Raw genomic sequence first — 25,902 nt, 5'->3', positions numbered from 1 at the left:
AATATAAATTAAACAAATCCTTGTGGTCTACAATTCTTTCAGTACTTTCGGTGCTGCTAAATGTACCATTTTATGAGGTTCAAGGTATTTGCTCTTTTATTTAAGGAACTTACAGTGTAAGTAGCTCAGCTTTTGCTGTTATTAGAAAGACAGAGTAGGATTAGCCCCTACTTTTGTGTTACATTTTCTGAAGAGAAGTTAGATTTCAGATGAATGTTGTTTTACACAGGAAATATCTTCTTCCTGAATGTGTCAACTTTGCAACAAGAAACTGAAATATGGTTTTTACAAGAAGTCCAGTTATAAGTGCAAGCTTTTACACAAAACAGTTTCAATAAAAACAAAACCCAAACCAACCTAAAGGAGGGCAGGGTTCCTTTCTTTCCTTAGTAGGAAACAAGAAATGCTTTAAAAGGACACAGGAATACATAAGGGTTTTAACCATAAAATGGCTTTTAATTAGGGATTTTTAAAAACCTTGACCCATTCTTTGCTTAATCTCATTATTTCTCAGCCAGTTTCAATTTTTCAAGAATTGTAAACACATATAGAGGGAATTTAGTGGCCACAGCAACCACAGAGTGTCACAGGGAGTAAACACAAGTATGTACTAAACATATTTACCTTAGACAAAACTAGCCCAATTCTTTTCTAGTTGTCCCAGATCAAGAACAAGTCCTCTATTGTCAGGGGAGCAATTCTCTTGTTAAGCTGATGTCTTTGATAAACAAATCAGGTCCATATTTTTAAAGTTAACATTCCATTGCTTTTCTATTTCTTTTTAATTCTGCATATTTTCTGAAATCAAATAAATTAACAAATGTTTAATTCTGCAGCTGAGATTCCTCACTGCTCCCCTTATAAATCTCACTCAGGAAAACTGAACTGCTGTCACGTTCCTTGGATTTGGTCTGTCATTCCTCTCCAGCTCCTCGCACTTTTACAATTCACAAGGTCATGAGTACAAAATGTGCTTGTTAACTTCCACAAGAATAAAGCTGTCAGATGGGCTGAGGCCTCCTTGTGTACCAGGTTAGTGAGATATGATTATCCAAGCTTTAAAATGGATAAACCTATTAAATTAATAAATCTGCTGCCCTGTAGCCCACCACTGATGTCACTGCCTTACCTATGAGGCACCCCTTCTTAAATTAATACTTGCTAAAGGAATAAATCTATTCAAGATACTAAAGCTTTGTATTGAAGAGTTATCTTTTGTGTTACAAACTGTAAGTATCTTTGACTGCAGTGGATGTGAGTGAGAGAAAATGAATTACAGGGAAAAAAAGAAATATTAGAAAAATGTTATTACCTATCTAACACTGTGGGCTGCTGCTTACCCGTACACAACTAATCGCTTCCCTCTTTCTTCTTTTATTCTAATGTGTGAGTGAATTTTAGTGCTTATGAAAGTGAAGGATAATTAGCAAGGTAATGGGTAAACTGTAAGGGCACCGCTTTATCAAAGACAGATTGGGTCAGCTACATATGGGCCAAAGAAATCATGATTAACTTCTTTCAGCTGCTTTGAGTTATTACTCTAAAGGTCCAACAATGAAGTTTCATATCAGGGGATAGAGAAGGAAAAAGAGTTTCAAAGGGTTCATCCTTCTTGACTTCTTAGAAAGCCTTTAGTATATTGTGTTTGATAGAATATAGTATCACTAGTCCTTATTTGTATTAATCTATTACACTGACACCCTCACAGAAACCAAAATGCACTCTGAAAGGCACTGACCAAATAGATGGCAAGACCCTAAGATCTTGCAGTCTAAAATACAGAATTCAAAGGGTTGAGGGAAGCAAGCACAGACATACGAAAGCAGTTGCTTTAAGATCACATGGCAAAATCCAGCAAAAATAGAAAACAGAAAACACATTCCCTAGATCCACATCGGTACCCACAGATGAAGTTACTTCAATAAGGTTAAAAATGAGACAAAAATAAGATCCCAGCTCATCTACAGGCATCCAACAACATGCTCAGAACTCAAAAGTAAATTTGTAAAAGGAAACAGGAAATGAAAACTAAAGAGGGTTGACATGATTACGGGGTGTTAATAAGAAAAGACATAAGCCAGGGGCCTTGATGTACAACTAGACAACAAGAGGTTACGTTTGGAGTCAGGGCTATGCTAATTTGCAAACTTGGGTCCATTTCATTAAGTGAGCTGAGAGACAGGCTGTCTCAGTCCAGCAGAGAGGGATCTCATTATCCATGTAGGGAGCAAGAGATAAGAATCTTTTAATAATTGCTTGGATTTTTTTTTATGATGATATGGAATGCCAATTTTTGCTTCTCCACTCAATGTGGAGAAAAAACAGCCCCCCTCCTGGCTGTGGCCATTAGGACAGGGAGGGAAAACAGAGACTAATATGCTTGCCCGGGAGACCAATGCTGCAAAACTCCATTAAATGAACTTCATATTGGAAACATGTTTATTTACAGGGGATGAAAAAGTTTGCCAACCCTTTTTACTTAATTATTAATAGGCACAGCTGCACGAGATAGGGCCCAGTCCAAGCCCCAGTGCAGTCACCAGGCTACTGATAAGTAGCCTTGAGATCAAATCCTGTACTAATTTGTTAAGGAATGGTGCTGAATTGACACCTTTGGAAAAAGCTAAAGAACATACATTGCTTTGGTAAAAGCGCTGTTCACACTCACTTCCCCTTGTTCTTCTCTCCAAAACACTGCAGACATAAGAAAGGAGCTTCCTGGAAGCCAGAGATTTGTACAGTTATTCCCTTCCCTGCAATAAGTAATTCACCTACTTTAGGCTAAGCACATCACAGGTCTTATGATTGGGAAAAGTTTAGTCCATCAGAGACTGATTTTTAGAGATTTGCACCCTTCACATGACCATACCAAATACAATTCTGGCTACCTCTAAAATCCCTGGCATAAAAAACACCAGGGGTGATGTCAGAAAAGGTATCATGCTCCTTTTCACTGCAGAGTATTTGCTAAAGGATGAGATACAGACACAATAACTTACCAAAATCGTATTAATAGCATTAAACTTTTAACAGTAAAGTCTTCCCTCTGCCCAAATGTATGCTGCAAGGAAAGAAGAACTGTTTCCACAGCCAAATCTGCTCATTTGCTCGAATTCACTGGACTGGACTGTACAGTGTTGGAAAACACTGTCCAGGGAACTCTGGAGATGTGCTTAACTCTAAAGCTGGCTGCAGGACTTGTTTTATGCATTGGGTCAGCCTAAGGACTACATATAACTTACCTATCACCTCAGCAGGAACAGAATTATAAGGCTTTCTCTAGCTGACCTTGCCTCTTTTCCCAGCTCTTAGTTGCTCATGAACAATCTTCAGTTTTCCATATGCCCGTTTACTGTTTGAAAGGATTTGGCCAGTATCTTTTGTGAAAGACACTCCCAGTCTTCACTTTGCAGCCAAGATTGGAGAAAGGAGGGTTGACAGAATGGAAGCTGGCTTTCCTGGATAAAAAGCTCATGTTCTGGCTCCTTAATTAGATAGGAATAACTTGAGAATCAGCTATATGGGCACAGATGCTCCCCCGAGATTACAGAAGTGCCTTCTGCAAGCATATTCTGATATTTACGTTTAAGGAAAAATTCTGTCTCCACAGATATTCCTACTTATAAATCCATCCCTTGGAGCAATCCTGGGAAGCAAAGATTGTGTGTCCATTGGGAGCAGCAGAGCTGTGAGTGGTGCAGACACAGCCCAAAACTGACTTGGGCTACAGCCCACTGGGTCAGGGACAGGAATGACTGGAGGGAAGGAAGCACAGAGTCAGTATGCTCACAAGGAAACCCAAAAGACCAGAAAGGAAGAGAAGCAGAGGGCAGGAGCAGCTCAAAAGGGAGCACACTGACTGCACAAGGACAGGTCTTGACATTACTGAGTGTATAGAAGTTGTCCCATCCCTGACCCAAATCAGAGCTGATGTGGCACAGCCCCTCCTTTCCTCACAGCTGGAAGAGCACAGGGGTTACACACCACACCTTCTCCCATCCATACTGAAACAGGGGCCTGATACACACTGTTTCTAAGGAGGTGGTGTTCAGTCAGTCCTCCTCTAAATTAACAGTGCCCGCATCAAGGGGTGAGACTCATTAATAAATGTCACTTCCTGGGCTGCTGTAGAACAGGGTTCTTTTCAGAAGCAGTTGTTTCTCTGTAATGGAGACAGACAAAGAAAGTGGATGGCAGAACAAAGGCTCAATGAGCCAGGTCCCAGGAGGAGCCTTGGGATGTGCTACCTAGGAGCATGGCACAGGCTGCCGCTGTTTGGGAGCCAGGAGGGAGCGTACAGGGGTTAGCCATGTGCTTGCTCTTAACCTTGCAAGGACAATGCTTTGAACTGTCCTCCTCATAAGGCTCTGATAAAAGTTACAGTCTCAATTCTCCATTCTTCCCTCCCCCTTCATCACCATCACTATCTCACCCCTCAGAGATATGAAGAAATATGAGCAAAGGCTGCAGTAGATCATGTCAAGCCAATATTAAATGCCTCTAATGAAGCTTAGATTAGACCAGTCATCTTAAATGTCTGTATGTTGCCTATAAACACCCAGAGACTCTGCAACTGAGAGGCCTGATCACTGAGAAAAGGCTCAAATACCAGCCTTGTGCTTACAAAATGCCTTGAGTTCTTGATGTCGTAAGACTTATCCTACAAGGTGCTGTTAGCAGCCCTTTCCTGTTAATGTTTTTTAATAAATGGAAGTGTCTGTACTAACAATGTCATGTGAGTTTCCCTTCCAGTACACTTCAAACCAGAGCTGAAGTATCCAAATGATGTAGTTTCAAGCTCTGAGCACATTTCAGTCAATACTCATCAAGTCAATAGGCAAATTCTATGACTTCTGTAGCTTTGGGCTCCCCACATCTATGCGATTGCTATATTGCATCACATTTCACCCCAGACAGCTGTGGAATGATGCACATCACCCTTTATTTTGTAAAGTTACTCTGTCTCCCAGTGCTCCTAACTAAGTATATTCCACAGCTTTACTTTCTAATCAGACCTCATCACATTAAAACATACAATAATCTTTCCAACTGGTTAAAAGATGTCCACTAGTGGCTTGTGTAAGACCATTAAATTTACTTTTGCTTTTGAATTAAGTCACCAAATTTCAGCCTAGGTATTTAAAGATTAGAAACTAAAAATCAGAACCTGACACTTCCAAAGCTTCATGCTGGTTGCTTTGTTGTGCTCCCTTCTCTCTCCTGTCCACAGCTCCCTGTTGTCAAGTTAAGATATATATATCTAAACTACCTCAGTCTGAATTTATTTGCAGTGTACTGAGATAAAAGTCCAGCTGTAGTATAATTAAAATTTAGCAGGGTAATAGGCTCCAGATTTTTTAAAACCTATTTTCTATTAAAAGGAGATCTCTCTTTCTCTCTCTGCTTATTCCTCATAATTACAATATGAATTTAAGGTACCGTAAAATTAATAGAGCATCAATTCTAGAGACCGAAGTCTCCTACACAGGCAGCCAGCCAACCTGTCCCTGCCACTGCCCTCCAGCTGTGACCATAACCCTACACATGATAACAACTGGTATACCTCTAGGCAAACTCATTTACTGACCCTTTAAGATGGATGTTAAAAGACCAATTGAAGTTAATAATGTGTAATGCTTTTTGTGAACTGGATCCTTGACCATATAGAACAGATTTTAAATTACCCACCTCATTATAAGCTGCACAAAAGCTGCAGAAAAATCACCCTCTACTACTGATGTGTATATATATATATATGTATGTATGTATATATATATTTATACACACACAGAGGAAAGATTTGCAAGCAGGAAAGTGAAGATACGGTGAAGTCACTTATAGCCTATGATGGGTATGGTTTGATTTCATGTTTTAGAAGATTTTGCTAAACATGAGTAGTGAAAGAAATCTTCATTGTCCCCTTTCCTTGCAAGGGCAAAGAAGCATCAGGACAGGCCTTTTGGTGTGATGCTGGTGTCTAAGACTTAGGCCAGGGAAGTCTGGACCGTGATTTTGGAGATGCTGCAGCCCGCTGGCCTGGGGCAATGAGGTTCTACAGAGGATTTTGGAGTTGTTCCATTCTCAGGTTCTCACTCCAGCTGTTAATTTGGCAAGGACAGTGCTGAGAGTCCCAGCCAGGAGAGCTGCAGCCATGGCTCAGGGTCTGTAATGGAGGGCTTCTGCCCTCTGTCTTTCCTGTATTGTGCATCCACATCACTTAGGAAAAAAATGTTCTTTTTTCCCTGCCCTCCTTTCACAATAGGTGTGGTCACAGCTGGAAGGCAGTGGCTGTGTGTTTTGAACACAAAAAAAGAGGAGGTGGAAAAGGAGTCTCTTGTTAGCAGCTTCTGAAGGCTGAGACATTATGTCCAGCCACATACCTGTGATATGTGCAAGTAAAACAAATCTATGTACACAAGCATATTTGCTCCAGTGTAGGATGGGATATAATTATAGCCAATTAAATAATTTTTCCTAAGATGCTTTTTAGAAATCAAGTTGTTACCTATTCATCAGACTGTCAGTAAACATATCTCTCTCACATACAACATGTTTAACTTCTGCTCAGGTTATATTACTTATATGCAATTCTTGCAGTAATTAATGACACCTCTATCAGCTCTTGGCTTTTCAAAACCCCTGCAAACAAACAAAATGTAATAATTCAGGGAATTATCTTTTATCCATTTGAGAATAAGTCGTGAGGGTTGGTTGGTTTGGTTGGTTTTTACTTCCTACTTCTACATTCACATACATCTTTTAGAGATGGGTACGGAGTTAGTATGACCCTAGTCCTGGTAACGCTCATTCATGCCAGCTCCTTTGGTCAAGGGGACAGATCACATCCAAGAACTGAGAAGTTCAACTTCACAAAGCACAAGTTTTGCATTGCCAGGTGTTCATTCAAAACTGATTACTGCTCTTAGAAATAATAAATAAACATAGTATATGTATATACTTTCATGTCCTGTAACTGTATAAGCAAGCTCTGGACCTGTGGCCCAGCTGAGAACAGTTCTGCAGGTTATGTTAGTCCTGCCTCAGTTTTCAGATTGTCTGTCTACGTTTTTGCCTTGCATCAGGCAGTTCCTTCAGAGGCAGCCACTGCTGCAGTCATAGATGAATAATGATGTATCGCTGGGGCCCAGAAATGTCAAGTGGACTAGTGGTAAGTGCATTTTGTGATGTTCATGGAAACAGCATCACTAAAACCAGTGTGCAAGGCTGAAAGATTGTCTTAGACCCTCTGCAACCTGGGCTTTCCCTCAACATCTACCAGCTAGACCTTTTTTAATCCTTCACAAACAGCTTCTGTCTTAATCCTAAATAAGTCATGGAGCTTAAACAATGTTATTTAACCTCCCGTGTCCTCTCCCCATATTTCTAATAGTGCCAAACACCCATAAACTAATTCCAAAAAGCCACACGTTACCCAATCAATGCTGCCTAAGGAAAGCATTCAGGAGTGTTTATGGGGCAGCTGAAGTGTAATGATTTAGTAGATGTTTATAAATGTTTATACTGTACAGATTAACATTCCCCAGGGGTCCTGTAACGAAGAGAGTGCTCCAACTGGAATCAAACCAGCTAGCCTGGGCTGAATGAGCATGAATGAATCCTGCTGGCCTACCCTCACGAGCTGTTTACTCAGTCTGAACGGATTTCCTCTATCCATGCTCCTTCAGCATTTTGTTTTGAGAGAGGTAGAAGAGAGCCTGGTCTCAGAAGCACGGTTTGGAAACAAGCTAGAAAATCCAGTCACTTGGATTGGCGCAATTACTCACAAATTACCCTAGACAAAAGAACAAAGAGCCCAACCCCTTCTGTTGTTGAAGTGGAGGCTGAAACTCCCACTGACTTCAAAGGAAGCTGGGTCTCAGTCTTAGAACACAGTTTTCAAACACTGTGTCCAAGTGTAAACACTGACAATCATGCTGAAGTAACTATGTCCTGCTATTGCACGAAGATCAAGGTCTTGGTATTTATGCCTTAGAAGTTTCACATTAGGTCACTAGATTTGAAAACATGGCTTCAGATACTATGACGCTGTGCTGAAGGTTCACAGTGATGGGTGATGAAAGACCCAGTAGTAGTGGTGGACAGCTTCATTGAATACCCAGCTGAAGGTGATGGACATCTTTCATTCAGAGCAAATAAAAGAATTTCACTTTGTCCAGTGATTGCTCACGGAGTAAAATTATTTGCTACTGGTACTGGGATGCATGCAATGTGTTCCACATCGCCATGGGTTTAACATGAACACCAACCCCACAAAGTATGGCTGGGAACTGGTGGGTGAAGCTGTGCCTGCTTTGGTGCCTCAGAGCAATGAACTAGCAGGTTTTAAAGGACGCTAACAGCAGTGATGGCCCTGGAGGTATGAGAGAAAGATCATTTCTTCTGGGCATGGTGCCAGGTGAACAAAGCACAAGTAAAGAAACAAACCCCTCTGGATTTTTGCTGTGGTCAGGAGAGTATGACTTTTTATAGATGACACCTGTATATATTCAGAAAGTGAATAATCTCAAAGAGGCCAGGAATGGGTGGGAAGAACATAGAAAGGATCACAGTGTGGCCATAGCCAGCACAGGCCAATAAAGGCGGCCAGAAACACCAGAGTGAACCATATCTTCATGAGGGGGATCCCATTGCCAGGGGATTTCTGCAGACTGAGGGCCCACAGTCATCTTCGAATTGTGCATTTTGCTGGTGTGATGAGATTTCTCAGTTCTCCCAGAGTTATTCTACCTCTGGCTCTGATAGCCACATGTCTGCACAGCACAGACAGGGAGCAGCATCACATACTACAGGTGTTCACAACATTAAATACAAAGTACTCCTTGCAAACTCTTAAACCACAGCACTGAAGGGAGTCCCACTGAAAATGTCTGCTGTGACCCTTCAGCCTCTCTAATGGATCGGGCAGATGGAGAGGGCTCAGTACATAAAAGCATTTCTTTGAATGAGTTTCTGAGATGTTTTTAAAGTCTCAAAACTAAGTTTGCTTTGAATCTTGGATGGAGACATTGGACAGAGGTAATTTTGTCTGCAGTGGTTTATTTGCCCATCTCATGAAGCTGTCTGAGCTAGTTACAGTGTTTGGCAAACACTCCTGGTACAAGTTCTACACTGTAACCCCACTTGGGTCTTTAGATCAGTGGAAAAGACAGATATTTGAAATCTTCTAGAGCACTGTAACCATCAGGTAATTAGCTGTAGCAGACTTACAAAGTAGGAAAGGCTCCTGAGAGCTCTGAAATGAAAGCACAAAATGTCTCCGGGAACTAATTTTAGAGTGGCTTGAAGTATTTAATCCTGCAAATTATTGCCAGTGAGGAAACATCAAGGTACTGCTGGATCTTAATAGTGGCAAACCAGCAGGAATGGTTCACCCTAAGCTTCCTCCTGCTGATGGCTAAGCAATCGGACACGCTTTACACTACTCACAAGGTGCAGAGGCAGCTCTGTTTTGTTCCCAGTGACTTGTAAAGTGGCCTGGAATTGTTCCTCTCTTCTTTGTGTCTGCAAGGGATCCTTTATCAGTGAAGCCGATGCAGCCCTATACTGCAAACAACAGAGAACAAGGAAGAGAAGAATAAACACTGGGGGTACAGATAGCACCACACCACTACATCATGCTAGACCCTGGGCCCATGGATGCTCTCCATCCTTAAGAGGGCAGAGAGGGGTTGGTAGAGAGGCACAAGGGGGCAGAGTGCTTTGCTCTTTCATAAACAGGGTCTGTCTCATTTGGATAGATGGATGCCTTTCTGGTTCCTTGTTTTGCTCATGAGTTCTCATTAATGAAGTTGAGGAGATTGGATTTATCCTTTCATCCCCCCAGGCATCAGTTTCTCCATGTGTGAAATGTGTAAATCTGAACCTTCTCAGGGAATAGGAAATGGCAGATAGGGGACTAGAAACCAACTTCCGAGCTTCTTAAACTCAATCTGCTCTCATACAGATCTTCAGATCTGCAACCTCCTTTACTTTCATGAGACACCATATGAGGGAGCCAGGAAACTCCACCGGGAAGCCACTCAAGAATCCTGCCGCTGTGGTGGCTAAAAAACTTTTCTTCCAAACTGAATTAATTCATAGCCAATTAACACCCATGTTTTCTTGTGCCAAAATATTCCATCTTTAATAAGTAAGTAGTCTGTCCACCTCTGTGAAAGCTAAATACTTGATTGCTACAGAAGCTAGGAGTTTCCTCTTCCACCAGCCATAGGCAGAAATGTTAATAACAGAATGCATTGTAATACCCCATGCAAATTTTGCAGGAGTTCATCCAGGTATGTGCAAGAGTCTATGTACCAACTTCAAAACTATTTCCACTACTAACTTTCCCAGCTGGGAAGTTTCTCTCATCTTCTAAAAAGCAAAGGCAAGAAGCTACAGTTTAACATGTTACTGAAAACTCCTTCCCAAATAATATAAGCTGCAATGTCTCCTCATCTTCAAAATCCATCAGGCACCAAGAAGTGTCTCATCTAAAACCGTAAGAATTAAGACCTGCATATTTCTTTGAACAACAAGCATTTCTGAAATCAGCTTTTCTTTCTTTTTAGGTACAGGTATCCTTTTGCACATGCACCATTTGTATCTGCAAAACCAAGTGACCAAAATGTTAAAACTAAAGTTAACCATAAGACCTTACCCATCTGCATTATGATTCACTCTTCAAAGGATTATGCCTTGTTTTCCACTAGATTCTACCTCAGGATGGACAGTGCTCACTTAATAAGCAGATATTCAGTATTTTGTTACAGTGCCATTATTCAGCATGTGTCTTCAGGCCTTATTTACTGCCTACTATTCAAAACCTGCTTGGAAGTCACAATTGCTGATTTTCCTGTGAGGTTTTCTAGGGCTCTTATCAGTATGGCATATGAGTGCTTCACAACGTTCATTTCTTTTAACAACACCCTGTAAGATGAGAGGAGATTATTATTCCTGTTTAACAGACGGGAAAGTGAAACACAAAGAGATTCAGGTCAAAACATTCCGCTAACATTGGGTACCCAAGCTGAGATGCCTGGGAATTGATTTCTCAGAATGTTTAACATTGTACAGCATCGTATGCCAGGAGAAATACCACTGACAGTGTATTCTGCAAACGGGAACACAGAAAACAAAATAAGATTAATACCCAATTGGGAAGAATTCAGTTTAAATCGACTTCTCTAAGACTGGATGAGAGTTCTAAAGTATTCAGATGCCTTTGCCATGACATCCCCCAGTTTCTTTTCAATCCTCTGCCTCTTACTGCACTTCCCAGCTTCCATACCAAATAGAGGCAAAGCACATCAGACACCAGCCGCCTCCTCTGCCCATCCGTGACTCATCTCCTGAGATGCTCCACATTCTGAGCGGAATGAGACCTGGGTCCTCCACTAAATATAGTAAATGGTCGTGTAATTAAAGACTATACCAAACACATATACAAAATAAACACCTGGCAGGAAATCTTCATTTCATAATTTCCCAACACCCTTTTCTAAATAATAAGCTTTTCAAGGAGAACACTGTCTCCATTATACATACATATATATAAAAATATGTTTTTGTATATAATTTATATAACCCATATATATATCTGCATATACTTATATAAGCCAAATATGATTTATTTTATAGAAATATTCTAATATATTTTTATATATCCATATTCTTGCTCCTGAGTCATAATATGTTGAAATTTTACAAAAACTGGAAAAGGTTCCTGCATGGAACACTAAGCCCAAACAATTAACATTTTCAAGTTGAAATTAGAGGTGATCAAAATCTGCCCATAGGTTCCAGTTCAGCATTTTTCCTACATCTTTCTGTTTCAGGGCATCAGGACCACTTCTATTTTGTATCATTCACAGCTGAAGGAACATAGAGGTAACACTCCAAATTTCTAGTATGCAGGAAATTCAGTTTTTCCATGATTTCATTTCATTCTGAATTGGGAGCACACCTATGCTTCCCTTGACTCAAACTTTTAAATTCCCCTTGAAATGTTATTTGCGTTGGGTTTAAATTATTCTAAATAAATCAAACAGAGCTGATGCCAGCATGAGAAATTTCAATGTGAATGCTCAGTTTGACAGAGCTACAAGGAAATACAGAAGCCTGGAAAGTTTCAAGCATTCCCAATTACAAGTACACCACCAGCTATTTCTAAAATACCATTGTAATACCATATACATTTTGTAATACTAAATATGCTATGTGTTACTTTCAATACAGTGGGACCAAAGAAGGCACCATCATTTTCCAAATACTTTTACTGCCTTTCTGTCTTAGATACAGCCAAGTGAGGAGTGGAGCCTTGCCCTCCCCACCTCCACCGGCCAGCCTTGTTTCATACAGTCATGAAAAAAGAGCCTAATCCAATATTTTCTACTTTAAAAGAACCTGTGAAACAAGAAGTTCTGAGTTTCCTATATGGATGAACTGACTGCAGCAGGCAGAGCTATGCCAAGTCCAGGGAACAGCACTTGTGAGCAGATACAGGGCGCTGCTGAGAAGTGAAACTAGGGTTTCATAGAATCATAGAATAACTGAATAGGTTGGGTTGGAAGGGACCTTAGATATCATTTAGTTTCAACTCCCTGACACAGGCAGGGACACCTTCCACTAGACCAGGCTGCTCCAACCTGATCTTGGGCTAACCATGCATTAAATGACATGGAAAGCTGTCCAGTTTGCTTGTTTCACTGACTAATGTTTTGTTCTTTTGTTTTATCTAGGGGATGAGTAGAGTGCAAAACATAACTTGACTCACATGCCTTTGAAGGGTATGCTGGGGCCTGCTGTGAACCTGGGCTTCTAGTTCAGAAAGGATCAGCCACAGAGAACCATTCAAACAAAGTCCCATGTCAGGATCTTCTATTTTGAAGGGAGGTGAGAAATTGGAATGAAATACTCAGCTGAGAACAGCTCTTTCGGTAAGGCTCAGGCAGTGGAAACCACACAGCCCTGCAGTTGCCAGCAGCCAGGGAGGAATTCCCCTGTCATGAGGGCCGTGACTCACGCGTGCCCCTGCTGCTTTTCTCCCTCTGATGTAGGGGCCATAACTGTGGTCTGGGATGTGTCAGGAGAAAGGACCTGGCAGAGATCGCCTCTGTTACACAACTTCTCCATCCTTCCCAAAGGCATGATCCACCCAGGGCATGGAGCTGCTGCAGGTGACACAAGCTACAAGATCCTTTTGCAGCTGATATTTCTTCTCTCCTTTCATTTCCCTTATTCCTCTGCTCCTCTGGAATAACCAGAGTAACTCACCCAGCTCCTGAGCAATCACAACACTGTTACAAAAGTCAGAAGGATTTTTAGCACCAGTTTCAGCAGTGTAGAATGAGGCTCCATACACAGCAGCGCTGAAACAGGTATTGAGGTCCCTCATCAGTTTTGCTCAATAAATTAACAACGGAGCTGCTGCCACAGCAGTGTGAGCAGTTGGCAACGTTTGCATTTGTGCTTTGGGTATTTATTACTCTGTTTTTCACAAGCCCTTTTAATGCCTCCAGGAGTAATTTATGGGGACAGAAGAGCATAAAAATAGCAGATCCCACTTATTTAAAATCTCTGGATGATGAAAATCACATGAGACGAGCAGGTTTCACATTGTTTCCTCTTCATAAATGGCTTCTAAAGTAGTAAAAGCCAACACAAATCCTGTACAAACACCATGCCATGTTTGTTTGGGCTTACCTGAACACTGTGTGGACATTTCAGGTTTATCCAAGTTTGGGCTCCATTTTGCTGACTAATTCCATCAAATCACTGCAGGTTTTAGTAACAGTTAAAATAACTAACTAGACACATGCACTAAAATAGCTTTTAACTAGTTTTACTACAGGAGAGGATTACTTTGTGAAAAACAGTTTTTAGTATTAATCTTGTTACTTTTCAGATTGATGAGTAATGTGTGTGAGTGGTGGTTCTTTTTCCCTTTTGTTGGCAGCTTTTAGTGCTCCTGCTCCAGAATAGGAAGCAGACTGATCTGGATGCCCAGGATGGTCTAAGTTTCCAACAACTGACAGGTTGCTTATTTCTTTTAGAAAAGCAGCAAATTAGTGAAGCATGACTAACTAACTTTGTGATCCAGTGAATACTCATCCTGGCAGCAACATTTAGAACCATAACCTTTTGGTGCTAAGAGTATAGGAGTTTCTGGGTGGTGTAGTCTTGGGGGTATCTGTCGCACCCAAAAGCTTTACATTATTTCAAAAGTGACGTGACGTTTCTGAAATAAGTAGTGTTTGCCTATAAAAGGCAAATTAAAGAGGTTCTTTGCCCTGTCTTTTCTCAAGAATTGATACTCGGACTCCCTAGTTTCCAGATAAAGCCATAGACTATAAGATACAATGCTTGTCTACTTTAGTTCTACTGTATCTCATATTTTGCCTCATGAGACCAAATTTATTACGGTGATGGATGTAATATAAGAGTATATTTTAAACACCACAAGTGTACCTGCTTGGCTGCTCATTTTTCACCAAGTCATTCCAGGAAGCATTTAAAAGCCAGAAGTCTGCCCCAGAATTTGTTTGGATAATCTAGGCTTCATGATTCTGCAAGACAGCATAGAAAGTTAACTTGAGAGGTTTTCTCTGCTATTAGTCACACCAAAGGTCTATAAAGGCAGCCAGATCTTTTATCAGACTCTTTTCACAGAGAGTGATAGAGAGAAATCTCAACCTGGACCTCCATCTAGCAAAAAACCCCTGCACAGATGCTTGGCCTCCTTTAGTGTTCCCTCTCTATAATCAGAGGAAATAATCCACAGCATGTAAAGCTGCAAACATGTTCAGGTCTTTGCAAATCACAGCCACAACAGACCTGAGCTTTGAAGACTTGCAGGATTATTCACAATTTCACCAGCCTGATTCAGCAGAAGGAACATAGAACCACTCTGAATCACAGTCGAAGCCATTTATGGGTACTGGGAAAAGTAGTGCCTCTGGACAAAATGTAGCTTTTTCTCAGATTCCTTCACAGGTTTAAGGCGAATTAAACCTTTCTGAAACTCACTGGGAAAAGATGGAGCAGGAGGAGAGAGAAGGACAATTTATCTCTAAATTACATTGCTCTTCAGAGTAAACCACAGAGAGCTGTAATGGGACAAGTAATTTTTTTACATGGTATAATTAATTAGAACCCATAAAACCCAATTAAACAGCACTTTTGAGACTATCAAGTGGTGCATGTTTGAAACTGCAAATATGACAGTGTAAGTACATTTTTATAGCTGGGCACACTCCTCAGGATTATTTTCAGTGCTCTACTAAAATGGGAAATGGCACCAGTTTGGCCCCTGCTAATAAATCGTTTGGAAACAGGCTATATTAATAATCTTTACGGGGGTAGGATGGAAGCCAGATGGGGCAGAGAAGGGAGTGTGGAGGTGGCATAATATATTGGCCGGGAAAACATAATCCAGACCAAAGCAGCAATTTAATCTTGATGTGCAGGGGAGAGGGCTGGGTGTACAATAGGAGGGGTGGTGGGCTGGAAGGAGACCAGCCCTGCGGGATCAAGAGGAGCATTTCCAAGGTAAGGAAGGCAGCATCCCACAGGGTGAGTTCTTGTCTGTCTAAATGAGACAGGGAGCAAGAAACAGAGCAGTGCTGCAGACAGGGTTTCTCCAGCAATGCAGGAGCCTTGTCCCTGCTGCTTGTCAATGAGCAGTGGTGCTGGAAGCTCCCCCTTTACCACTGTCACAACCTTGCTGTCCCCGGAGGGGGCCGCTGCCTGTGTATGCAGGCGATGGTCCCGATGCGTGCGTACGAGCCCGGTACACAACCTAGTGCGAGTAAAAACTCCCTTTGCCCTTGTTTATTTACACGAGGCCCCATTTGTGTTTAACTTGGCAGCCAGGAGACCTGCGCCTTGTGCCAAGCACTAATTCCTTGACTGCCCTGACAGGCCCCGGCCTGCACACCTGAAAGCCATTAGCGCTCGGGCCGGGTTGTTCTCACGTTGCGAGGCAGTGACCCGCGGCCGCGTACAGCGCCGGCACACACTCCATCATCCCCTGTCAGCGGGTCCCGCCCGGCGGCGCGGGCACTGCCAGCGCAGCGAGCAGGCAGATCATGAGCGCTCGGGAGAAGCCCTGCCTTAGCAAGCGGCCCCCCTCTCAGAGGGCAGGGGTACTCAGCGGAGTATCAGCCCTTCGCCTTGAGTTATGGGCTTTTTCGGGGTTGGGGTAGTTTATCCTTCGGCAAACAGCGATGCAGGGTGATGAGTAAACAGCCCCTGACAGCTGAGCTTCAGTGACAGCACCAGATTGAATCCTACAGCCCCATTCAACTGTACAATGATCCTCATGTAAGCTGCTCCCTTTTCTCTTATCAGTCACTCTGAAAACCCCTCCAGAATCACCCATCAACACAGGAAGAGTATTTAATCCAGAAATGCAGAGAAACAGTCTTTCAAATGAGTTTTGGAAGCAGTAGTGAACAGCTGGACTCGATAGAAAGTGTTGCAGTGAAGACTTGCACCATCTATGGGAAGAATATAGGGAGGACTTAAGAGCATAAAGGAGATTAGCACTCTCTGCAGAATGCTGTTGCACTACATGTTATGCTCTCTGAAGGTTGCAGAGTGCTGTCACATTCTTTATTATACACGGGGAGCCTATTCATCTGTTAGTTTTTATGAATGCATTTACTGTATTACAGAGTCTTATAAATATTTGCATTTCATAAGCCTTATGCCATTTCACCGACACTGAGACCCTTAAGCTTTCTCCCGACATAAGTTATTTTAAGATCTCAGTCTCCTCAGCAACTCTAAATTCTGCCATTTTAGTTTGCTAGAAACATTTCTTCTCCTTGTATTCTCCCCGTGTGTAATACCTCTACTTAGAATAGGGACTGAGAGCCTTGACAAGCTGTCAGTCCTAGACCACAAACAGGTTTTGGACCAAGTTCTCATGACCTTCAAAAGGAAGGAATGAAGGACTTAACCACTGGAGAGCTCCAGATTTCCATGAGGAAAACCAGCACTGCATTTGTTTCTATGGCAGTCTTAAGGCTGTGCACTTTTCAGTCATCACTTCCTAAAGATTACTAACACCCTTCCCACCCGCCCAAGCCAAACAAACAAACAAAAAACCAATTGGGGTTCTTTCAGAGCCTTTTTTCACTGCATTTCTGACGCCTACACAGTTGAACATGTGGGAAAGCACACGACCTGACAGAATATAACCACAGGCCTAACAAAACGCTTATAACATTCTTTCAGGCACTCCTAAGGCAGTATTTGCTCTGAAATATATTAGGTAGATGCTGATATGACATTTTTTCCTAAGCCTCTGTAGTTCACATGTGGCGTCTCTACAAGCCTTGTACTTCAGGTTCCTCACTCTGCTCTTTAAATTGCTGGGCTTTTGAATGTACTTAATTTTTGCTGTGTCCCTGCAAGGTCATCTAGGGCAATACTTCCCATTTGAAAGAGGAGGCACTGGTACACAAGATCTTAACTGGTTAGAGATGAAAATGGAGATGTGCGAGATGTAATGATCTAATGTAAAATATGTGAGTTCCTTGCTCCAAGACTCCATAATAAAGTTTTTCTCCCGAGAGATTTTCTTTTCCTTAATACAAAAAAGGTGCTCTGTATGGTAACAACCATGCTGAAATGAAGACCCTTCCTCCCCAGTTTAAGAAACACAATAGTAAGAATAATGTTTGTGCATTGCAGAACTGAGCATTTTGTAGAGATCCATAAAGGCAGATCACGTGGTGAAGGGAGGACAGAAAAATCACTTTAATACTAAATCCTGGTTTAGATGTTTCAAGAAAACAGCACATTTTAAGGAGACTGGAAAGGTGGGACTGCAGCAGACTCGTGGTTTAGTTAGTTAGGGAGTAGAGGCACAGGGAATATCAGCAGCCATCAATGGGATGGCAAATGCCATTTGTATAGACATGTGTCATTCCTGTACTGCAGCCAAGTGAAACTACAAACACTATTAAAAGTATAAAGAGGCTTTAATTTACATTCCTGCTAAGGCATCTTTATGTTGCCAGAATATTACAAGTGGGCTTAGTGTAAATGAGAATCTGGCCTTAATATTCTCAGACAGAAAAGTGAAATACACAGACATACTGACTTAGATTTCTGTTCTCTCTTCTGTTACTGCAATATATCTGCATGGAGCAAAACTAGTAGAAGGAATACAAATCTTCACATACATTGCATAGCAGCTTCAATGAGCACAAATGTCATTTCATGTGACAGCAAAAATGGCTCTATACAGCCCCACATCCCCTAATAACATGGCAGCATATGGCTAGACACACTGCCTGGATCATGTCACCCCTGCCACCATAGCAATCATGATGCTACAATCAGAACTTCAACTCCCAACACCCACCTAAACAAAGTCATCCGTTCAGGAACCTCCAATACCTCAGACTTCTGAACAAACTGAACAAACTTTTTAGTACAAAAGAGCAAAAGCCTTGAATAACATCAGTGCCTTGGGAAAAAACTATGTCCTTCACTAGAGAGAGGCACAGCAATGAAGCAAACTGCAGCAATCCCTGTTAATGTGACCAGGGCAATACACACCAGCCTTGAGCTTCAGGAGCTTCTCACTACCACCAGAAGCATCTGTGCATCCTGACCATTAGCATGTTTCCAGGTGTGGCCAATTCCAGATGCTTCAGAGGAAAATGGAAGAACAAACCAACTCAGAGGCCAATTTATGTATGAAAGGATGAGGCAAGGTGGTGGTGGGGGAACCAAATAACCCCCCCCCCCCAATGCCCATGAGGAAGCCCTCAAGCAAAAGGATGAGACAGGGGTTTCAGAGCAGACTGAGAGGAGAGCTTTCCATCAAAAAGAAAAGGTCATCATATGAAAGACATATGAGAGAACAAAAGTGTAAGCAAAATGGGTAAAATTCTGAGGCCTCTGAAAACAATAACAAAACTTCCAAATTTTATTTGGGCTGAGATTTGGGGTTCAGCATATTTAAGTAGATTCTTACATTCTTTTACTAAATAAAAGATCTGTAGCTGTTGAAACATCTACTTGGGATGTGTTAATTTTTATAGGAAAATGAAAGGTGCTAATTTATCCCTGTCACTGAATAATATATAAACAGTTAAATGTGGTCTGAGTTTGGAAGCTGTACATGGCAGACATCCTTTAAAAATTCATTCAAAAGGTACTGAAAGAATAATCTTTTCCAAATCTGTCAACAAGATCCCAGCCACTGTTCCTGGCAAGAAAACAGCCTAATTTGGTAAAACAATCACTTTTGCTCTCACAAACATTGTAAAACAAATGGGGTCATGGAAAGAAAAATGGGAACATTTTAAAAGACCCTTGATAGCTCCTCAGCAGTGTGTGTTACCGTGGGGTGTTTCCAGGAACCACACAGGTTTTAGAAGTACAACTAAATGCAGAGGGTGGGAGGGAGATCAGAGTGCAGGCAAGGGCTGAGGCACTGCAAATCCAATTCACCGTATGGTTTTGCTGTGAATGCTTTTCCAGGTCTCACACCATTACATAGGATGTAACATCATAATGATGTCAACTCTTGGACCAAGGAATGAGCTGATTTAAGTTTTATGAGGGGAAGGATGAATACTTTCAAAGGAATGGTGAGTCGAATAATACACAACTGGTAGGAGAACAGTCCAGGGAACTCACGGCTATGCTTTGAACTATTTTTAGCAAGGTACTGCAAGTTCAGGGATAGTACAGAAAGGGCCTGCACAGCTCCAGTGAAGCACACCATGTCAAAGTGTTGACAGTTTTCTATTCATTTTGCAGAGAGAGAATCTGAAATCTCTCTTCTCTTTCACCAGAGGTGGCTGCTGTAGCAGGCCTTCTGCTTGCAAACAGTTGCATGTGTGTGTGTGAATGAGAATCAACCTGTGTAAGAAGCCTCCATCTCTATGCTCCATGCCAGAACAAAGGACAAGCACTCACATCTGAAGCAGCACAAGCCCCTCTCTGCTTTCTTCAGGGTAGTGGGAAGGGTGCTGCAGCAGGAGCCAGGTTTCCTCCATCTCTGCCCTGTCTCCCACATGAAAGCCATCCCTCCTCATCACATGCTTTCTCCTGAGGGTGCTGACTTTTGCTCTGCCCACCCAAGGAGGTGCTCCATCGACTTGGTGTTAGTCCCAGCACAATCAACAGCACAGGAAAACATAAAAACCCCTGAAACTGAGATATAAAGAAAACACAGGTTGGTAATTTTTCCATCAAAGCTGTTGCTGTTCCTACAGAAAAAGCATGTTAATAAAGACCTTCCCAGAACTCCCTTTGTAGAGTCACTGCAGATGCTAGTTTCTGCCAGTTCTTATTATGTTTTTCCTTCTTTAAATGCATACTTAAATACATCCAGTTATTGCAGATCACCAGGAATACATGAGGAATGGGTTGCTTTATAAGCTTTACTACAATTATGGTTAATGTTGGAAATATATACTGTATATTTCCTGTATGGTGGCACTGCTACAAGCACAGAAAATCCACATTGAAGGGGATTTCTATGCAAGCTATGCAGCAGATGAAGATTGTATTGCAAGCCTGATTTACTGATTCAAGCTTCTTCTCTTACCACCCACTTCTCTAACAGCTTTTAAACTTAAATAGACATAGAAGTTAAAATGTTCTTTTATAGGGTGAAATAAACAGATTTTATGGTTCAGAAACTTCGAGTTTAGAGATCAACACTTTGCCACTAATTTATGCAGGTTCAAGCTGAGGGAATGGCTTGTTTTCCTCTCTACAGTTATTGAGGGCTTTCCCCTCCAAAAAACATCAAGATGCACTTTAAATTAAGTGTTATAATAATTTTGGATGCAGGCAATGCTTTCTCTTGACAAAGTACATCTAACTTACTGCCTTCCAGAACCCAGTTCCCATGAAAGCAGAGGGAAATGACTGCTGGAAACCTCAAAGAAGATGGAAATGGATGCAAACCATCAGAACTTACTATTCATATTATTGACAGGGCCTTTAAAAAAACCACCACCAACAACAAAACACACACACAAGAAAACAAAACAACAACACCCCCAAAGCTCACAGGAAAGCTGTTAAATGCCACTCTGGAAAGCTAAAAAACTCTTACGAATGTAAATGCAATTTCTAGTTACACTTCTTTTTTAACTGTCAAAGTAGTGTAAAGAGCATTTAGCCCCAGCCCGTTCAGTTAACTCCTTTCCAGTGGGATAGCAGGATACAGTTCCAGCTGTCACAGGGAATCTGAGGAGAAGCAGTACAGTCAAACTCCATCTCTTACACAACACATTTCCATCACAGGCAGCATCCATCAGACTTCATGGGTAGTCCTCGCATTTCAGTGAGCCAGAGATGTGAATTCCAGATTCACACACAAATAATTAGAGAGCATAAAACCCAAGGAAGACAGAGCTTGGAAAGCTTGGTATGGCCTGAATGCACAGAAAGTAATTTTCAAACCCAGGAAATGCAGGAGCTGTATTTGGCTGTGCAGTAGGGAGAACCACCCTAAATATTGTAAAGAAAAATTGCAATGCCCTCATAGTTTCTATATGTTTCACTTATCCACCTATCTGTTTATTAAACCCTCATCACTGTGACTTTCGAGCATCTGACAGATCCAGTAACAGCAGGGGATGTTTTTCCTCCCTGTTATTACATATGTGAACCAGCATTTAAGTGGTTAAAAAGGAGGCTTTGTTTCCAAGCAATGATAATCCTGTTCCTGAGGACACCAGTAATGGTGGTATATGACAACATAATCAGCAGCACAAGGATATAAACAACTCCCAATTATCCCAGACCAAAATTTCTGAACATCTTGTTACATTTTTTCCTTAGGCCTTAAAATTACGGAGTTGTTATGGTTGGATGCTTTGTGGTGAATAAATCTAGAATAATTTCCTGGAAAGAGTGAATTGCCACTGAAGTGCTGTTAGTGCAAAAGACCACAGTACCAAGCTCGCCCTGGCTTTCCTATCCATGGGGGAAAAAAGCCCCAAACATACAATGTTCTCAACACTAGGGGACAAGAGAGAAATAGGGAGGAGTGGTGATTTGATTTTGAGGAAGTGGAAAGTATTTTCACGCCCCACATGGAAAAACAGGCAAGAGGGAGTGCACAATGGGAACAGCACACAACACTGGGATTGCTTGCACACTTACTTCTGCCAAAATGCCAAATTCTCTGGGCCTCCAGGTAAGTAACAAATAAGCAACCATTAAAGAACCCCACTGCACATGAACACCATCTCTATGAAGCTGGTGAGGATCTGCAGGTGCCATTTCCCACACAAGGTGCACTGAGGCACTCATCAAGGCTAGGAGCTCCCACAGAGATACGATTCTGTAAGAGAAACAGAGATGTTGTAGGACACAGTGTTTAGATCTGAAGCCAGTTCAAAGTAACTGTGTTGAGAGCCAAATCCATGCTTAGGCTTTGAATATACCTCCAAAACATGGATGTTTTTGGATCTGGAGTTTGGGTTCTGTCATCCATCTAATCTTGAAATGGGTGGATCAAAGATGTTCAGTCTGAGGCTTAGCAAAGTGCTAACAGATATTTTTGCATGGAAATGGTTCAGTAAAGTGCTCCATGCAAGGAATAAACTTGTTGCTGGACAAGTTGTGAACTGAAAGAGAAGTGAAACTGGAGGAGGAAATTACTATGTATCTATTGATTGTTTTGGTACTTTACCTTGCAAGGTTGGCTTTGTTTACAAAGGAGAGGTTGGTTTTATTTACAAGGTAGGGGGAGAAAGAGGTACAATGTGGTTGAGGAAAGTTGGTAGCAGTGCTAGAAAAGACTGGAAATTAAGAAGGATGTTGAGTGGCTTGGGCAGTAGCAATTGTATGTTTGGTATTCCATCCTATATGACCCTGGCCAAGCCATTGAGTGCCTCAGCTTCCTACTTGCTAACTGGAAGTAGTAAACCTTGCTAAAAAATAAACTGATAAAAAGAATCGGTGGGGGGAAAGAACTCTCTTTCACCCTCTGCAGCCTCATGACTTATAGGTGGCCTGATACACTCATTGAACGAAGGAGACTGGATGGCTTCCTGAATGATTCAAAATAGAAATACAGAAATACAATTATAGGAAAGAACTAATTGCAAAACACTTAAAGCTATAGGGACAAGTGTGGTGATAGATTTTCTGACATTTCTGTGCTTTAAAGGAAGCCATGCCCCTGTTCAAGCTATAGGAAAAACACAATCACACGCGCACAAATTGCACAGCTCAGGCTGGCACTGGTATTTGCTCTGTAGATGGCACAAATGCCAAATGCTAGTGTAGAGTGGAAATAGCTGTAAGCCACCAAGGAATTAACCCTGACATACATGTGAGATCTGGCCACATCAACCACCTCATTTATTCCAGAGCATGTATTTTCTTGGTCACCATTTTCAGCCTACCCTAGCCCACGCTTTTGGCCAATACCAACCTTTAACCTGAAGTCTGTGAAGATCTGAAAGGAATTTCCCCTTCAATACATACGATCCTTCATTAAGCAAAGCCATTTCCATGATTCCTGGAGAATGAAGAGGCACAAATATCCTGGAACTCAGGATCCTGCAATTAATACTGTGGTCTCCTTTTAGGGGATGAGAAGATAATTCACACCTAGTGCAGACAGGTCATTCCAGGATAACCTTTATACACTGAGTAAAGGCAGATTCCTAAATAATTCAAAATGGAAATCTCAGATGTCGTTCATTCTTCTGCTCTAAGTGACTAAGTGTTATGCAAATTTGGGAGTGGAAAAAAAAAGCACATGGCCTTGCAAATGAAATTAAACCATAGATGGGTTGCTGTGTTCTGGGGAAAACTATGAACAACAGTATAAGACCTTACCTACAAATCTTGCAGGTTTACAGATTATGGAGAACTGCAACATTTCTCCTGCTGTTACACACATTCACGTCATCATGTCTTCATTTTCCAAGCAATTTCCAGTTGGAAACCACTGAAACCTCTTTAGCTACAGAGACATAAAGACAGATCAGAGAACACTCTCATGAATTGCAGACATCTTTATGCAAGACCAGGCAAAGCCGAAGATAGCTGCTTTCCCCTGTAGTGCAGAAATTCTTGTACAGATTACACACCTTATTAATTCTAGACCAGTGAACTTGCCTTCTAGGTTATAACCCAGTGTCACATTATTAGTCAGGTTTCCCAGCATCTCTTGATAAAAATGGTGGTTTTATTGGTATATAAAAAACAGCAGGCAAGTTAAATGTTCAGGATTTTCTTATAAAATATTTAAGTTTATAAACTGTTGCAAATAGGCTACTGTTTATATAATATTCACAGACATCTGTAATGCCTCTCATGAAAGCTAATGTACAAGCTTTTAGCTACTGCAAAAGGGATTTAAAGATGCTTTGCCCATCTTAAAGTGCAATTCTACATAGTCTGAAATGCTACTTTGATACTAGTTTGTTTTGAGCTTAATGTTTTTTCCCCTCACTGATGTCTGGGTTGAAATTTGCCTACTTTATGAGTTAAGGCCCCAGTGCATTTAAAATTTAAATACCCGACTAGGACACTCTTATTCAGCAAAACCCATGCACATGCCTCATTTCAGGTACATGTTTGCATCCTTCAAGTCTCAAGGCTCGAATCATATGCCCACATTATTTGTTATAACAGACAGAAAAGCAGTTGGGAATACAGGCATTCCTGAGGCAGAAGGCTGTACTTCACAAAGGTAAGAAGCTCTAATGACTTGTTTTCTAGGTATTGCCTAACTATTGCCCAGTACTAAGAAACAACTGCTGCTTCAGTTTCTGTGTTACTGACATTTTTTGTTGTCATTTGTTTCTGCAACACTGAAGTTATCCTGTAGATATTTTACTTTTGTTTCTAAAATAAAATAAAACAAATAAAGCTACTCAGAGTACAAGACACAATTGCTCCCCCACCAACAAAATAACAAAGTGAGGTGGGATTCTTCTCCCATCATCAGTTGACTGCAAAGTGTCACACTGGTACCTTGTGTTGTTTTCATGTCAAACAACAGGAATAGTAAAAAAAATTTAATATTTTGAGCATATTGTTTAAAACAGAACAGTGTCAGAGAAACTCTCCTTAGAATTCTCCTTCAGCTAATGTAGAGGCAGCACAGCTGATGCAAAAGACTAAGTCTCAACCACACACCCAAATGCCAACAGCTGAACAGCACAATCTAAAGAGAGTTATGGCATTCCCCTCAAACCTATTTGTACCACACATCGAGCGTAAGCATTGATCAAATGTGGTTCCGAATCAAGAGGCTTATAGTGAGGATCTCAGGTTACCTTCATCTGGCTACAGTCAACCTCTCAGAACAGCCTTGCCAATCATTCCCATTATGACTTTTGCAGACGGAGCATTTGCAGCATTTCATATTGTAAGAAGCTAAGTGGCTGGTGATGTGTACCAAACCACCAGCTCCAGAGAACGACAAGCTTTCTGCTTCCTCACACAAGTCTAACGGGCTAGAAAACAGCAACCCAGTATACCACAGAAGTGTTTCTTTGCTTTGAAGGCGCAGTTTCCGTATCTGCCTCTATCTTCCCATATCTATCTTTTTTAAGCTCCAACATAGTAGATTCCCATGCAGTAGATGATGTTCATAGCTGTGATATCAGATCAGGGGCAAATATTTGCCACCCTGCAAGTGTATACATGGGAGTGAGTGAAGAGAACCCCATGGTGGGTGGCAACAGAAGAGCAAGCACAAGTTCCTGCTTGGGACCCTCAAGCAGGAATGGAACTTTAAACTGTTAGCAGGTACAAGAGCCTGAAATGAGGACCAGATGAATGCAACCCAATGTAGATACTAGGAAATAAGCAGCTCTGAAATTCAGAGAGATCTAGAAATTAGCTTAGCTGTAAGGACATGACTTGCAGTAGACACAGTGAGCTCCTGGC

General features: G+C 41.5%; 1 long non-coding RNA gene across 12 annotated transcripts in view; it reads right to left on the bottom strand.

Moving 5' to 3' along the window:
* Positions 1–25,902, bottom strand: part of LOC115946258 (uncharacterized) — a 175,248-nt gene that overhangs the window by 85,421 nt on the left and 63,925 nt on the right. For 9 of the 12 annotated variants that reach the window (XR_004550074.1, XR_004550073.1, XR_004080346.2 and 6 more), the window contains exons 3-7: positions 23,839–23,965; positions 22,150–22,330; positions 19,945–20,181; positions 10,661–10,929; positions 9,448–9,564 (exon numbers count right to left, since the gene is read on the bottom strand). This is a non-coding gene — a long non-coding RNA (uncharacterized lncRNA). Of the gene's footprint in view, positions 1–9,447; positions 9,565–10,660; positions 10,930–19,944; positions 20,182–22,149; positions 22,331–23,428; positions 23,516–23,838; positions 23,966–25,902 lie in introns of all 12 variants that reach the window. The other 3 variants (XR_004080348.2, XR_004080347.2, XR_004080351.2) reach the window with 3 other exon arrangements.

Source organism: Melopsittacus undulatus, chromosome 10 (genome assembly GCF_012275295.1).
Source record: "Melopsittacus undulatus isolate bMelUnd1 chromosome 10, bMelUnd1.mat.Z, whole genome shotgun sequence".
NCBI lineage: Eukaryota > Metazoa > Chordata > Aves > Psittaciformes > Psittaculidae > Melopsittacus > Melopsittacus undulatus.
The sequence above is the reverse complement of the archived record's forward strand: the minus strand, read 5'-3'. Positions and strand labels throughout refer to the sequence as shown.